The sequence below is a fragment of the Varroa jacobsoni genome, unplaced genomic scaffold (assembly GCF_002532875.2).
Source record: "Varroa jacobsoni isolate VJ856 unplaced genomic scaffold, vjacob_1.0 scaffold_908, whole genome shotgun sequence".
NCBI lineage: Eukaryota > Metazoa > Arthropoda > Arachnida > Mesostigmata > Varroidae > Varroa > Varroa jacobsoni.
In genome coordinates this window covers 169,153-180,404 of record NW_019213810.1, presented here as the reverse complement: position 1 = coordinate 180,404, position 11,252 = coordinate 169,153, and the positions used below count along the sequence as shown (strand labels likewise).

The 11,252-nt window shown below is 39.5% G+C and overlaps 1 long non-coding RNA gene across 2 annotated transcripts in view; it reads right to left on the bottom strand.

Annotated features, from left to right (window-relative positions):
• LOC147752889 (uncharacterized) overlaps positions 1 to 7,553 on the bottom strand; it is an 8,349-nt gene extending 796 nt beyond the window's left edge. For both annotated transcript variants that reach the window (XR_015312844.1, XR_015312843.1), the window contains exons 1-2: positions 7,356 to 7,553; positions 398 to 689 (exon numbers count right to left, since the gene is read on the bottom strand). This is a non-coding gene — a long non-coding RNA (uncharacterized LOC147752889). The remainder of the gene's footprint in view (positions 1 to 397; positions 690 to 7,355) is intronic.
• Positions 7,554 to 11,252: the final 3,699 nt, after the last annotated feature.

Sequence of the window (11,252 nt, the reverse complement as noted above, 5' to 3'; positions counted from 1 at the left end):
TATATATTCGCTTGGATATACCTTTATCTATAGCGAAATAACCACACATTTTACATAAGTAAAAAAAAATCTACTTATGTTACATACGGTATCTATCCCCTAGAATACAGGTTGAATAATTGGCTTTATAAATAACTTCGCTTACACAAATTGTGTAGTGTAAATAAAAATAATTGTTGAATTTGAAGGTATTTTTTGCCGAATATGCTCAACAAACTTCCTGTAATTTGAGTAAAAACGCGCTAACGTACAACTTTGTATAGTAGTTGTGTCGGGACATACGTGTCACAGGCTTTGTAACTATTAAATCTGTAAATCACGAAATTAAGACTTATTATTAAAGTTATAGCAGGCTAGCCTTGTTACATAACCGACAATTGTGATTAGTATTGCTCACCTATGGGTAGTTCGAGATGATTGCCTGTATAGGTAGCACCATCACTAGCTGTAGGAGTTATTTCAATGAGATTTTTGTTATTTACTGGTTTTGTTAAATGATCTTCATGGCCACCTTCAAGGACGGCCATTCCTAGCACCCCTGTCGCCAATAGCTCATCTCCCAAAAATTCAGCTTCATCCACCGTTTCTTCTTCTTCTTCCAATTTATCCTCCATAGCTACTATATGCTCTAGTGTTTTTATCGATTCGTCTTGAGACGAGATGCTCTCGACTGGCCGCACCCGATCAACCTAACATAGCAACAATAACAACAATGAATTCCAGAAACAAAATTGTTTGCTAAATGAGATTATTATACAAAGTGTTTTTTTTTTTTGGCACCTCTTGACATTAACATTAAATGTTAAAAATGATTATTCATGTGCAACGTATTCGTCATACTATACTATTTGATGGAGATTTCCTATCTAGTTAACGTATAATATATATATATATATATATATATATATATATATTACACGTTATATACACACGAAACTTGGCTTGTTTTTAGCGACTGTTTACCACCATAGCAAATAGCATTAACTAGGTAATATTGAGACTGAATTATAATTGTGCTAACCTAATAGATACATTAGGGTGCCATTCAAGTTATTAGAAATAACTAGATGGGAACTCGCTCACACGACTGTAATATCTTGAAATGCTCACCCAATGTGAAAGAGGTGCCACTCCTAGGGAGGGTTGTTTCCAGTTCTACGAAAATGTACGTACATGGAACGTGAGATGCATCTAAACTAGAAACCAACAGGACTGACAGATTCTAACACTAACCAAGATTGAATTTATTGGCTCGTTCACAGTAGTACTCACTTATATAGAACCTGTTTAGGAAGGTTCTCAATCGGGTAAGTGGGCCCTTTTTTCAATCGTACAATAGAAGAAACCAATGAGCTAAACAAGCTGCATTATCTATTCCCATTTGAAGATGTTTTCATAGAGTATATGATTTTACGTGCAATTGTTTTATCTGTGAAAATGGTTAACTTATATCGCCGTCCTTGATCAGTATATACTAATTTTAGGAAGTCCGGTGAATTTGTAAAAACCGTACTTTTATAAAACCGTTCATAAAAATCAATGTGTTTATAGTTGCTATTATTCAGTTAAATGATATTGAAAAAAATGTTTGTCGTATGAATGAACGTATGAACGTTGTCTGAAATGAAAATGTATTATCATGCATTTTGAAAAAGGAAAAGGACTAATTAAGGAACGATGAAACACGCAAAAAAAAACCGTGTTTCATATCGGCAAATTATCCGTCCAGATATCTATTTAATAACAATTTAAATTGATAAGTTCAGCCTGACGTTAGGTTAGGTTTCAATTCTTCTACCAGTCATTGGTGTTGAAAACCCAATTATTTCTAGCAGTAAAAATATGGGCATTTTATGAAAAGGTCAGTGAATAGAAACGGATACGTGTGTAATGACCAGCTAAATAAAAGAGTTTGTACCTCATAATGCACCACCGTTAATTCACACGTATGTCCCCTTTCTTGTCTACGGTAGACACGTCAGCAGACGACGTTGCTAAGTCCCTCTCGAGGAAAGAACAAAGCTTCAACCGGGAATAACTCTGACACCGCTGAGGTTATTCTAGCCTTGTCCAGATACGATACTAGGCTTCCCCATGGAAATATTTTGGTACGTCTTCTAACCAAAAGTACTGGAAATGATTGAGCTACTGGCGACTAGTACAGGGTAAGCAACTAGAGAGAAAAAATCGGTTAGGGTATAGATGTAGGATAGAAAAGAATATCGCCGTTCTCTAAGAACAACGGTCAGTGATGAACTCGTTAATAGTCCAATCCTAACGTACATCATAGATCAGATTTTCCGGAAGTTGCATTTGCACGCGAGCTAGAAATGCCCTTTCATGCAAGTGTACTCGACAACCCGAATCTCATTTATCTGATCACTATTCCATCCATGAGAGTAGCATTTTTTTACGATCTTAGATGGGTCGAGGCTAGGTAGACATTGGCAGAAGAGGATGGATAGATAGCTACGTTAAAACTACAAACTCGAGTGAATTCGTAAAATACGCTAACATAACATGATCCATACATTCTACGAAAAGGCGAAACTAACCGAATGCCTTTAGCCAAACTTTTAGGCTGATATCTCTACCTTTTTTCAATAGCCCAGTGTCTGTTTCTTTTTTGTATTAAAAATTTGATCTTCGCAACAGGAAACTCTACCTGCTCGTTCCGCCGAACTGAGCCGTCAACAGATGGACACTGCGTGGCCAGTTGGCGAGAAAAAATATGAGAAGCAGCTGTTTACGTCCGCGGTTTATAGCGAAACCCCAACAAGGCTATCAACGTGGCTGAAGGGCATTTGTTATTTCAAAGTTAAATGTGATCTAAATTTTCTAGTTAGTATCTAATATTTTCACCGCAGATCAAGTTCAAGCCCTAATACACTGCCTTTTAGTTCTGCAGGAAGGTATAGACGTCGGGAAAGCCTTTGGAGCTTAGATTAGAAAAACCTGCTAGCCATTGATGAATTTAGGCTTAATACTGGCTTTTCTTGATAATCTAGAGTACTCAATACAGATATCAGATGTGAAAAGATCCTAGCTTGGAGTAATTGGTATGTAATAATAAATTTAGTTACCCCTTTTTGTTAGGTACCGGAAGTTAAGGAATAATGATAAACTTATTAACGTCATGTCATTAGAGATTTTTCTAGTTGCACGGTAACTAGGAACTTATGACGAAAATATCTGGGAGTCCAATGTGGCAAACCTTTCTAAGATCCAGTCCGCTTTGTTCCGTGGTCGACACACATACTCGCCAATTTTGTTCTATGCTCGTCATACTATTTCAACATATTACAGAAGTTAAGTTCAGGTTTTGGGCTAACTGTAGAGGAAGATGACTCTGTTGCTGGCGTACCGAAAACGAACTGCATTTCATCATTTCTACCTAACGTAACCGAACCTAATAAAACCTACGAATATTTCCCTGGCTATCTTGTTTTAAACTACTGATGGTCTACTGATGGTACTGGCTAAGGATTTTTTAAGCTGGAACCCTGTCGTCGTTTTAGAACGCGATGTAAGGGAAGCAAGCTTATGGCATAGCTGCTCATTCATTATGCCCGCAGTTTTAAAAGTTCGGAAGAAATGGGCAATACAATGAACCTTCGAAATTCAAGCCTTGACACTAAATTGAGATAAAAATTTAGCTGTGAAAAATTAAGTGAATATTGCCAATATTGGTCTAAGCATTTTTCAAACTATATCCAATCGCTATTTTAAACAACTGCCCTGAATGTTATTTTTCTAGAAGATTATACTTGAGCTGCGTTTACCTTTCCAGGCTGCTGTAGAAAATTTACTCCGATGTATCTTTAAAATACACAGAACGTAAAATTGATTTGTTTTTTTAAAAGTGAAGGTATGTTTGTTCTCATTTATCTGTGGAATATTGCCGTATGCTTATAGCTACCTTAACGTGTGACGCATGGCTCTCGATTGCACGTGAGTGCGTACGCGGAGCAAGCTTTGTCGAGTACTGCATCGGAACGAATGACTGTATAGCACAGGAATGGGTTCAGCAATTTTCAAAGACGCTTTTAAAAAATGCTTCATAATTTCTTCATGTGGGTGAGGTATATCGAAGAAAAATACTCGTGCCAAAAACGCAATAGAGGACTACTGTTAATGTTATCATAGCCAGAAGATCGTGTATTTATGCTTTTCTTGGTCCGGTAAAGGTGATTGATTTTATTCGATTTGAGTGAGTACATAAACTTGATGTGCTAAAGAGATACAGGTGCAGCGTCGTTGAAAAATTTTTGCATGAAGATCAACTGTGTTAACAGCAATAGAAGATCGGATAAAAACGACAGGTCCAATGAGTAATCAGAAGATCACCCAAAGAGAATATTTAATTTGATATTCGATCTAATTTTCGGAGCCTTCACAAACGATTTTATCGAAAAAATTGAGAGCATCACACGTGAATCATGACACTTTATCCTGGAACGAAACTTCGCAGGTTTCATATTATATGTACACACGTTCACGTAATACACTGGTAACTTGTATTGTAGCAGATTTCTATAGAAAAGCGTGTAGGAAGTATTCATTTCGTTGATATGTATAAGGTATTCAATCTATTCCCAAAAGTAACACTTTTCTACCCAAATCGGGCAAGGGTACACCTGTAGACTGAATATAGATAATGAAAAGAATGACTCACAGGTGATAACAGCACAACTGGGATAGTATTTGAATAATCTACCCACATTTATTTATCCTTATTAACTTAATATCTATCGATATCATGATACAGGTTCCTAAAGTGTTGTTTGCAGCCTCTATAGTGGCTCTTTTGTATTTCTCAAAGAAAGATGTTCTATCTTAGGGATCGATTAATGTGCCTGTCGCCGTCGGGAGGTTGGCATAGTAAATTTATAAAATCCTGATTCCATATAGGGCCATATTCGCGCCATAGGCAATTTCCGTGTGATCAGTTAGAAACGTATTCAAGCCTGTGCTCAAGGCGACAGACCCAAGGCACACAAAGCATTTGTCGAAAATGTTATTATCCTATTTAGCTTTGTAAAGCATCCATGGTAGTAACAATTTAGGTCTATTATCTTTCGCTTAAAACTTTGTATGATGGGTGCCATGGAGCAATAGATCTGCTGTCTGTTTCAGATAAAGTCTTGATAAGGTTGAGACACATCGTATGGCTTATTGTTGCAACCATGAAATCCTATAACTGCTTATAAAATATATATAATATATTTCTTTTTTTTTTTCAACAGGTTTTCTGATTCAGAGCTAAATCTTCGTTAGATGAAGTAGAACGGTGGATTATATAGTGGACGCATATGACAGCAGACGTGATATTGACTGAGTTCAGCCCTGCATATCAATGCATTTACAATTAGGTCCGAAACAATAATGGTATTTGCAATTGCGAAAATAATTAATGGAGGATTACTTTTTAGAGCCGAGAATCAACTTGGAAGCGCCCGAGGTTTACATTTTTTTAAGTAAACTTTAAATTTTTTCCAATTTAACCTTTCTACCCCCTCCCGTTTTTTGTGGCAACTTCAATCGGCCGCTTCTACATCAGATTTGAATCGATCTCCTTAAAACAAAAAATTTCTCTCGTAAAGGAACAGGTCTAGTTTCTTCAGTTACTGTTCTTCGCTAAAGCGACGAAGCGTACTAGACATTCGCCAGAGGAACTTTGTTAAGAGTATTTTCTCACATAGGGTTAGTCTTTGGCACGTCCCCCTTGCTTTTCCGTTGTATCACATCTGAGTTGACATTCCTGCTGGATAGAAACAGCATCCATCTTCTGATTTCTCCAGACTCACACATAACTCCAATGCAGACAAAGCAGTTTCGCTACCATACAGGTTACCAGGTCTGCTGCTCAATTCGCCTCTAGCTCATTCTCCTACCTAGCACTCCACCGGCATCGTCCGTGCTAGCGGTGGCAACTTGAAAGCGGTGAACGTCCTATACGTTCCATGCTATATGCTCTCAAGCGAGTGAGCTTTTCACGCGACGTCTCACCCCCCCCCCCCGCCTCAGCGTCTATAACTTCAATGTCTATAAGCGCCCCGCGCCTCTGTCTGTCTGTCTGTACCGTCCAGCTATGTGCAGTACCTGCATTCGCTGGCAATAACTATCGCCTTCACTGTTACACTGCATTGTCAGTCAGTGAGTAGGTGCTTGCGAAACTCCGCTACCCCCTCCCCCCGTCAAGTCAGCCGATCTGCTTAAGCTTCGGAAAGCGGTTTACTCAGAGGCGTTTTCTAGCCAACGACGATAAGGCGGGCTGACCTGCTGGCCTAGCGACTGATGCAGCCAGCCAGCATCAAGCGTCGTTAAACCTGGTTTTTCTTTTCGGAAATGTCAACGTAGTGAACGAAGCGGCCTTTACGTTCCTCGCGTCTGCGGCAGCCCCAACTGCCTCAGTACCTACTCAAGGATTGGTGGCACCAGCGCGGTGCCACCACTTCTGTTCGAGGTCAAAATGAAAATGGCTGCTATTTGTGCTCCTTATTTTGCTGGTGTCAGCACTGCTGATGCCGGCGCAATTGTTGTTGGTGTTGCTACAGCCTCCGCTCCATTCTGGTCGTTGTTCTGTTCTGTGGATCTGTTCTCTCGAAATCTGTTTTTTCCTATGCAAAACAATGGAAGAGACAAGATGTTGCACGACGTTTCCGAGCCACCGCGGCGGCGATGATGAAAACGCTGATAGTCGACGTTCAACAATGCCAAAATCGAGGAAAGGAACAAGGAGTAATTTCATGCCAAGGTCGACGACTGCTAACAGCTACTTTTGCCATGCCCGCCTTATAAAGTTCCTTACACGCACGTGGTCACCTACGCAGAGCGGACACAATAGCGGGCACGGACAATTCGAAACTATCCCTCGACATTCGCAAGAGGAACTTGTTAGAGTATTTTCTCACATAGGGTTAGTGTTTGGAGACGGGCTACTGTACTTCGTTCTAAGCACAGAAAATCCTTAAGCGCCTGCGCTTTAAAAGTGAAACGGCAAACTTTATGGAGCTCTATCCTGTAGGCTGAGTTATATCTGTTATCTTCAATTTTACCAGCTTCACTCACGAAGATTGCCATATTTGAGGGCACGCCGCAGTACACTTTGACCGCCTCTCATTATTTAGGTCTAAACATCACTACCTACCTACGAGATCTTTAAAATGACATAAAATTATTGTGCTTTTATTACGACTACCTCTGCCTACAGCTTACTGGATAAACCAACTGAGATCACACCCTATATATATATATATATATATATATATAGGGTGTGATCGGTATATATATATAAAGGGCATCGGTAAACAGTTACATTGACGGTGTAGAGTAATGGGATTATCTAAATTTACCTTTGAAGTGCGACACTCCTACAAAAGTACTCCGTGTCGAAGATCCGTTGTACCTGAATGAGTCAATAGTAGTCACTTGTCTCGTATTGCTGCCGTATATCGAAGTGACATATTGAACAAATAGCACAATATGACAATGATAACATAAAATTTATAAGCATAAATTAAAGCAATTTTTTTTACGTGTTTACTTAAGGCTATTGTAACGTTTAAACATGAAGGCATAGTGATTAAGTTTCTTCAGAGAAAGCAATACTTAATGGAACGATAAGATTCGTTATCTTGCAATATCACCATATGTTTTTATGGCATGTACACTTGAATCGGACAATCTACATTTCGTTGATATAAACAATAATTATGTAGTTATACGTTATGACGAAAACGCAGTTCAGGAGCGTAATCGTGCGAGACAAGTGTAGCTGATAAAGTGAAGAAATAATGGTGGGCCAACTATTGACTATGCTAACTTTTGTCGGTATCGTCCGGTCTCTGCAGTACTTACCTCCAGCGTGGGAAGGACCAATGGTTTGCAAATATCCAGAAGCTGAATTCGTCAACTGGATTGATGAGTGCACCGCGGCCTGCAAAGTCTATATGCCTGAACTTTATAGCTATACCCTTAAGCGTTATATAGCACATTCGAAATTATGCAATGATGAAACAGGAAGATGCGCTAAAGGCCCTGCTAAAGATGATCCGTATGAGTTATCTCCAGAGGTATTCGGTGATTTTGGACATTGCGTAACGGGTTCGCAGTATGCCGTAAATAACACAGACCAACAGGAACGAGCGGAAAGGCAGCCTTCGATGAGAACGATAGTGACAGCTGGAGAGAAACACAATAACTTCAGACATATGTCAGGGATAGATGATGAAATCAGTGCGATTTGGGAGCAGCAGGATTCGAAGTAACTTCATTTACCGGCGCTCGATAGATCGTGTCGGGTTGTATCTTATAACTTAATTATCGTGAACGAACGCTTTGTGTGGTTGGCTCGAACTATTTTTTCGGGTTTAGAGCGGATTGCCGATTGTTACGCTCAAGCCGAGCATAATTCTCAATACTTGGGACGGCCTAAAAGAACTCCTTTCCCTTTACAAGCGATTCTTATTTTTTAATAAATATTTAATCTTCGTTAACAGTAATCCGTTGAGTGAAATAGATAGACATAGAAAGAAACTCCAGGTAGCCCTACAACAGTAAAGCCTCATACGATGTGGCGGTATAGCAACAGACAAGATACTTCATATATGAAGTTCATCATTCGAAAAAAATTCATTCTACGAAACCGGAACGAAAAGTGTGTGCGCCTCACAGAAGGGACATAATACGTGGCCGCGCTTACTGTTCAACATTGCAACGGTGACTCTGCGGAAACATGTCACGATAGCGTATACTATAATATTTCATGCTTGCAACCTGTCAACCGACTTCGACGGGGCGTAATGGAACGGTCGACCCCGTTCTACTACTACCGAGCATATGAACTGAGGGCGCCTGAAGTCCACGAGTATGCTCATATTAAATATGGCACACTTCGGTTTCTTAGACGCAGGCGTAAATTGGCTGATTTAAGCGGCAGGATACAACGATAACTTACGACGCAGAGCGTAAACAATGTCGACAGGTAGTTTTGTGTCATAAAATTGCCATATCATAGCGCTCCAGCTCCTGTGAATTGTGTGTGTGCGTCTTTGGGCGCGGTACCGCGGGCTGCTTAAGACGTACACGGCACGTGTTTCAGTTTGCTCTTATAACCTATTTAGTGATTTTCCATTTTAATAACGTGAAAAATAATTCGTATCGTTTGACTGTGAACGAATTTTTCGTTGGTCTTGATAATGGCGAACTGTTAACGTACCACCTAGAAGGAAACCAGAGAAAAACGAAACAGACGGTCATCGAACGATACATTTTTACAAAAGTATTTACTCGGACTCATTACCCTTGCAACATATTAAGACCCCAACCAAATTACCCGTGTGCTTTTTCCAGTCAATATATTATCTCGGTAGAAATGAATGCTTATTTGCAGATTTGTTACGTCTTTGTATTTATTTCTCACCTGCTAACAGAAACCTATTTTATTGTTGCTTGCCTCAGGTGATGACCCCTAATTTACCCCTAACTTCGGTTATTAATGCATGCAATGAGCGCCTCTCTGGGTGTGCAAACTAAGTATCAATATGAGTACGTAAAGGGCGGCTTACGGTAAAAAAAAGCCTACACTTTTCCGTTTACGTAGATGTGAACGAAATACACACACACGCTCAAGGGCTGTCTGTTTTTCTGAAAGCCATGTAATACTCGAGTTGAGATATTTGTTCGCTTTTGGAGAACTTCAACTGCACGTTTATGAAAACTGTGTATTTATGTTCTACAATATAATAGCGAGTTGTTTTGCGTACCCCGTGCGACTCGAAACGCATCTTCGTTCCTGTCCGGCAAACTTCAAAACGCTTAGTCAAATGGTCATAACTAAGCTTGGGCTCTGAAAATCCAAATCGCGTTTTGACGGTTTCAACGCAATGTGTACACCCGGGCTGGTCATGTGCAGGAATATGCTAACTTCGCTTCAAAAAGTTACCCTATTTGTAATTAATCTTTTCGTATCGAATAATGTGAGTGTGGTGGACTTAAACGGTTTCAAATAAAGGTAGACGCTCTTTTGGTTTCTTTCGGGTCGAAGTCAGTGGTACAGGAAACTTTTATTACCGTTACAATTGGTGGTGACGGCGTAAGCGCCAATGTTGTATAATTATTGCTAAAACAATTGTGTTATTATTTCTAGAAACACACAGATATTTGAATAATCAAAGGGACAAAATGGAGTACTGGAGGGAATGTATTCTTTCCAGTCACTCCTCTCGCATGTTATTTTACAATGGTCGCTTTTACAAAAAGTAATTTTCAAAAAAAGTACAACCTGCGTACGCCCAAAGCATTTATATTCTGTACCCGTTTTTTCTTCATTTTAATAACTACAAAAGCAAAGCATCTCCTTCGTTTTGCGAATTATTGTATCTATTTTATCGAGAAACTACCTGATGAGTGTCAGACTGAAGAGGACATCAAAGCCCTATGTTCCTTAAACCTCCTAAAAATGTGAGAAGTAAAATAGTTTTACGTTAAGCAAATACACTTTTGAGAGCTAGCTTTCTCTGACTTGGTAAGTATCGATATTATTAAATATTGTTAATGCTATTTTTATTTTGTAGTCGATGGAGGGCCCGGGAAAAAACTTTCTAGCAAAAAATGAAAGTTACTTTTGAAAAAAAACTTATGCGAAACCACGAATTGGAACGTGAAAGCACGCTTTATTAACACTAATTTTATTTTGCAACTATCAACAGTTTTCGTAATCGTTAGGGTTAACGTAGGGTTACATAGTGCTAAAAAACAACCCAATGGTACAGTGGTAACGCATTTGTACTCTGACTAGAGCGATACAAGTGGCTGAAATTCGAATTTGGGCTTGGACACATGTGGGTCCTGCAGTAAAAATCTGAGTACACAAAAAAGTTTTCACTATATAGAAGTGGTGTATTCTACTGCTCGCCTTGTCCAAATTGATCTCGTAGAAGTCCGGATTCTGGTAGATCTTTGAGGCACACCAAACATCAATACCGACGCCTGTTGCGAAAGAGACAGCTGAATGTCAGTTTATAAAGATTGTCAGGAATAATGCGGCCGCGTATTTTTACACGAATGGCATCAGGAGGTCTCACTAACCTCCTGATGCCATTCGTGCTGCCATATTTCACGTGATACGTCTGTAACTAGAATTAGCTAATCTATTTGAATTACAGCACGGCCGTTCAAAAGATAGCGCCCGACCGAATTGTGTACCATTGATGTGGGTAGATTATCAAGTGGCATATGTAACCCAATAA